The sequence below is a fragment of the Amblyomma maculatum genome, chromosome 1, assembly GCF_055883805.1.
Source record: "Amblyomma maculatum isolate TAMU_Amacu chromosome 1, ASM5588380v1, whole genome shotgun sequence".
In the NCBI taxonomy this organism is placed as follows: Eukaryota; Metazoa; Arthropoda; class Arachnida; order Ixodida; family Ixodidae; genus Amblyomma; species Amblyomma maculatum.
In genome coordinates, this window is record NC_139344.1 from 129,738,040 (window position 1) to 129,744,149 (window position 6,110).

General features: G+C 49.3%; 1 pseudogene; it reads right to left on the reverse strand.

Annotated features, from left to right (window-relative positions):
• The window catches only part of LOC146203908 (uncharacterized), a 44,236-nt pseudogene extending 38,397 nt beyond the window's left edge, over positions 1 to 5,839 (reverse strand).
• Between the last annotated feature and the right edge of the window lie 271 nt (positions 5,840 to 6,110).

Consider the following 6,110-nt stretch of genomic DNA (forward strand, 5'->3'; position numbering starts at 1 on the left):
ACTTCCTTATATACGCGAAAGAAGTCAATCCCGAGCGTTAGTTTCTTGGAGCACTCACTCAAAACAATGAAACACGCCAGAAAAGTAGTCTCGCGGATTCTAACTGGAGCAGTTCATCTCCTAGCCAGTGTGACCGATGTCGATTTCCACTGGTCAATTGGAGCTGAGCGCCCGAATCGGAACAGAGCGAATCAGCCTTGGCCGACCAGCGGAACATGCAGAGCGCACGGCGGAAGTAAAAATGAGCCGGTTCCGGAAGTTGAAGCCGCATTCTAGCCAAAAATATGTTGCGATTGATGAGTAGGTGGGAGTGGGGCATTCTGCAACTCGCTTTCGCACAATCTTAAGGCTGTTGACATTTTTCGACAGACGCTGTTGAGATCACCACAAGCACTTCCTGAACGCACGTGTTAAGTCAAATCGCCCGTAACGAAGCGGCTTAGCAGAACGAGGTGACGCCTCTCGGATTTTTGAAATGTCACCAACGTCTGGTGCAAGGAGAATCAGATCGACGCAAGTTGAAGGCAGGAGCCAGGACAAAGCACCAAGCTTGACATTTCCCAGAAATCCGCACGGGCCTCGCAGTGGTTCCGCGAACGGCGAGTCCCATGCGAATTTCTGGAAATGCCAAGCCTGGTGCTTTGTCCTGGCTCCTGCCTTCAACCCGCATCGATCTGATTCCGCTTGCACCAGACGTTGGTGACAAGCAGTGTCTGCCTATTTTCCTGTAGCGCACCAAAAAAAAACAAAAAAAAATCCGAGAGGAGTCACCTCTTTCTGCTAAGCCGCTCCGTTACGGGTGATTTAACTTGGCAAGTGCGTCCAAGAAGTGAGACGCTAAATTTAATAAATCTTCTGCAGCCAAGAAAGTCTCGATCTGCCTGTGGTATCAGTCACTTGCCGCGGTGAGATGCGCTTCACTCTGCAGTAGGATTACTTGCTATCTTCTGCGAGCACCAAGACAACTCCCAAACATTCTACCGCTGCCACTTCCACCAGCGCGCACTTAGACACACGCGCGCAAAAAACGGTGATGCCCAGTGTCCTCTGCCAATATCTATGAAACCACTAAAAACCACCACAACTTTCTCGCAACTTTCGGAAGGCACATCACCTACTAGGACGTCCGGCTAGATCTGACTCTTGTCGTGGGATCGAGCTAAACCACCTACAGTTGCTCCAAAGGACCAGCGGAATACGCGCAACCTGTTGTGGTTGACCAGTGGTATTAGAACTCGTCCTCCCAGATCAAGAAAACCTGCTCCGGAGCGAACAGTGGAAATCTCCATGAATGACCACCAGCCATACAGATCTATGACCCGTGTCATGACTTGATCACTTTTTTAGTCAGCGGCCAGCCCCTGAATCATAACTGAGCGATCTGCGCCTGTGTCCACGAGGGTACTAACCGCATAATCGTCAACACACACTAGTTGGTTGGGGAGAGTAATTTGGGTATCATCGACGAAGGTCGGCAGAGTGGCAGCTGTAGTACTCGGCGTCGGTGGAGGATGCTCGGAAGTGTGAGCAAGAGCGGCTGCACCCACCTCCAGAGGTCAGTTGTTGTTGTTGTGGCTGTCGGAAGAAGGAAACGAAAGTGCACGGGCCTGCTACTGGCTCTGTAGCTGAGCCACCTCCGCTGTCTCATGCGGACAGAAGAGAAAATAGAGAATAAATAAAAGGAAGAGGGAGAGAAAGACGCGCGCCGCAACAGCCGTCGTCCACCACCTAAGCAGTGGCAGGTGCAATGGCGGCCTACAAGAGATAAAAATTCGGTGGCTGGCTAGCCCCCGCCGCAAGCGGCGTTGACCTACCGTCACAGCCCCGTAGGGCCAGGAACAGCCACCCTTCACCTTTACCTCCAGAGGTCAGTGTTCTCAGTTTTCTAGTCGCTGAAGGGGAGTCTTGGGCCTGATTGGCTCTGAGGGCATGGGGCGGTCCGGCGAAAAAACTCAAGAGAAGGCGATTGGGGCTAGCGCTTAGGTGAACCGAGTGGTGAGAAAGGACCGGTGAGATACGTCTAAAGTTCTTGCAGTCGTTCGCCCTAATGAGGACGAGGTGGGTTAGGCATGAATCGTGCAGGCCCACCTGACGGTAATTGCAGTTACAGTGTAAATGGTCCAGCTCCCTTCAATATTAGCAAAGAGAGCGGTGGCTGTCAGAGGTCTTCCAAATGGTCGCCTTCCCTGTTGGTCGCCAGGCCTGGTCGGGACGCCGAGGTGCAGAAGCTCTGCTGGGGTGGTTCGGACTCTGGATAAAAGCAGTTTGCGGTAGCCACAGGAAAGCGCAGTGCTTTGGCTTAACAGAGGACTGTAGGGTTGGCGTTGTATCAGCCGGGGGAGGGAGGGGAGGGGGGGGGCGCAGGACGAAGGCAGCCGAGAGTCAGTCGTAAGCGCCGATTACAGGAGCATGCTTTAACAGGAGCTGTTGGCGGGCTAGTTGGTGAATGTCTACTGTAGTCATGGTGAAATGCGCAACAAACACGACACAAAAGTAAGAGGAACACGTATCACGGGACGAGCGCAAACTACCAACTCTTTATTGAAGGAAAAAGGGAACAAATTTATACTCTCGGCAACTCAAGCGTTCATAGCTCAATCGTTTTCCACCCCTCCGCTACCAGAATTCATGGATGACATGGCTCAGCACGTATGACAAACACCTTAAAACAAGGTTAACTAAAAATAACTGATAAGAACCTTAGCAGACGCAGTCAGTCTCAAGTACTCGAAGCAAAAAGCAGTCAAAGAAAACAAAGTCAAGTATGTGAAGCAAAGGCAGTCAATCGCTCGTAGCAAAAGCAGAGTCAAGTATGCAAAGCAAAAGAAGTAAAAACAAACAAACAAACAAAACTTAACAACAAGAAGGAACAGGGCAAAAGTTAACGAACAACCTGTATCAATAACAGTCAATCTCTCGTGGCAAAGGCCGTGTCATCTATGCGAAGCAAAGCAGTCAAAACCTAAAACTTTAGACAATGTAAAATAAAACATTACTTTATCACCTAGGACAGGTCGTCAAGGCAAGTAACAATCAGTTGACCCTGGGTCTCGCGATTTAAAAACAACTCAAGCGTGCAGTCCAAGCGGTCAAGTCACACGTGCCTAATTTTCATACTCTAAATGCCGTTTTCAAAAAGGCTACTTCATTTCTGTACAGGACGACTGATGCGTCACTAACGCAGTTACTATCGTTCTTTATAAAAAACGCTTCCAAAATCTCACGTGCATTGGCACTACTGCCCCTGCCAAGAATCTTTATCTCATGAAGCCTTGGCTGACATTTGCAGGTTCCGCAATGCTCAGACAAATTTGTGCTAATATGTTTATCGCCTAATGACCGTTCATGCTCCCCTGCACGCTCATTTATGCAGCGCCCAGTCTGGCCTATGTAGGCCTTTCCACAAGTCAGTGGTATGGTGTAAACTACACCTGTCGCGCATTTGACAAAGGGCTTCTTATGTTTTATGGTACAGCCACCTTTCCTTCCTTTCTGCTTTACTGTGCGTGAGCACAGCTGGCCTAGCTTCTTTGGTGCCGAGAACACCATGGGTACTGAGTACCTGCCGGCCACTTTCTTCAGGTTGTGCGCGACCTTATGCATATAAGGTACCACGACCGGTCTTGTACCATTGTTTGGAGCCCTTCTGCGCGCTTTTCCCTTCAGCTTCTGAAGCAGGGTTTCGCTTACTGCCGTCCGGATCGCACAGGGGTAGCCCGCCGCTTCCAATCGAGACATTTGGTTTTCGAAGCTTTCACTCATTTTGTGCACACATGACTTCATGAGTGCGGACTCAAGACAATGGGTAGCAATGCCTCTTTTGACCGTCTTGGAGTGTGCCGATTCAAATGGTAGAAGATCCTTCGCTACCCTGGGGTGGTACATCCAACAGAGGTTATTATTGGACAGGGACAGTTGCAAGTCCAAAAACTGTAAGGTGTTTGCTTTGGGGGCTTCATGCGTGAAAGTCAAGCCCTTACCCAGTATTTTAAACTGTTCTAAAATTTTAGTCGTCAACTCAGTAAAATCCCCATCATCCTGCTTTAAGAGAATTAAAAAGTCGTCTACATATCTGTACACTTTTAAAACTTTCATGCCTTCTAATGCAGTCGTCAGGGAGCGGTCAATATAGGATAAGAAAATATTACACAAAACAGGCGCCACGCAAGATCCAATGCAAATACCTTGCCTTTGTAAGTAAAACATGTTGTCATATTCTATAAAAGTGCTGTTAAGGTAGAATTCAAGAACAGTAATAAAATTGTCTGCATTCATACCCACAGAGTTCTGAAAGGACACTTCTCCATTTTCTTCTATACAGGCTTTAACAGACAATAGAAGCTCGTCGTGAGGAACCGAATAAAAAAGGTCCTCCACATCAACAGAGAACATGTATCCAAAGTTTCTATTTTGTTCCAGGTACGCTGTAACTTCCTTCGAATTCTTGGTAGCGAACGGATCGCTTACTCGAAGCTTTTGTAAGTGCTTTTTCAGATACAAGCTTACCTGTTTTTGCCAAGTACCTGTTTCGCTTACAATTGTCCTAAACGGTACATCTACTTTATGCGTCTTTGCTGAGAAAAATACTTGCAGCGAGTTCCCTTTGCATTTATTAATCTCTTTGGCTAACCGATCTAGACCTAATTCAATGCACATCTTTTGAGCCTTGCTCTTTACTCTAATTACTCCCCTACTAACTTGTTTAAAGTTCTTCCTTATTGCCTGTCCGGCCTTGTCACTGAACATACCTTCCGAGACAATTACAAACACTCCATCTTTATCAGCCTGCATCAGCCGCACATTATTATTTCTAAAAAAGTTCAGCACCTTTCCCGATTCTTGCGTCGTCGTTGTTGCCCTTGCCTTGCACGCGGTCCTCGATAAGCTGTCCACCCCGTCCAAAATGCACAGGAGCGTTTATTGAACAAGTACAATATTTATGTGTTCGGTACATGCGGCCAAAGATAGCCAATAGACAAATAAACAGAGATGCACATGGAGTACAAATCCAATCCACAAGCAAGAACTTCATGAAATCGAAACAGAACTCATGATATGACATATACTCCCTTCCTTGAGAGAACAGTCCAGTCGGCCTTCGACAGCCTACCTCATCAGGCCATCCATCAGGCTCTGGACGACCTGAGGGTGAGCAGTAACCTGCGCAGGTTGATAACGGCTTTTCTTTCTGACCGGTATATGCAGATACGAACCGGGTACACCCTCAGCTCTCTCCACCCCAATCACCACCAGAGTGCCCCAAGGATCTGTCCTCAGCCCCTTCCTGTTTAAGCCTAGTCCTGACTGGCCTCACGAGCGCCATCAAACACGGTCGACGTCATAAGGCCCTGTGTTCGGTTTACACCGATGACAAGGCCCACTGGGTTCGGGCTCCAAAGCGGCAAATAGTATCAACCAGGCGGGCCCTGCAGCGAGCTCTCGACTCGGTCCAACAGTCCTCGTGTCCAAAGGTCTCACGCTCTCAGCCACAAAGTCAGAGACCCTAATGGTCCACCGCTTAGGAGCATGATCCCCGGCTCGGGCAACCACACTCAAGATCGGCGACACCAAGCTTCCCTGAAAGCGTCAGGTCAAATACTTCGGTCTTGTCACTGACCACCACTTGACGTGGATTCCAGCGGACAAAGCCTACCTGGTTCGTCTGAATCGAGTCGGCCGAGTAGAACAATGGGGGCGAAAGCTGTTCCACGTACTGGGCTATACGACTGTTCGAGGCGGCGGCCACATCTACCATACTCTGTGCCCTTCCCTTTGTCTCCCTGAGGTTCATCAGGGTAAATGTCCTGGACTGATCTCGCAGGAGATAGATCCGATGCATGCTGGGAGCAATGCAGAGTTCTTAGATCTCGGCAACAGTGGCAGAAACCGATGTCTACCCGCTGACCCCGCTGCTCCTCCAGAGAGGTCTCGCCCACGCGGACCGTCTTCACCATGCTCCGTATGAAGCCGCCCTCCTAGTACGGCTACGCAGTGCCCCGCACTCTCGGATAGGACACCTGATGGCTGCCTACTGTCGTGACCCAGGTTACGAGGTGCAGGCCCGGTTGGTTGTTGGAGGGTTGAAAAAGGACGAGGCGGCTGGAAACTGA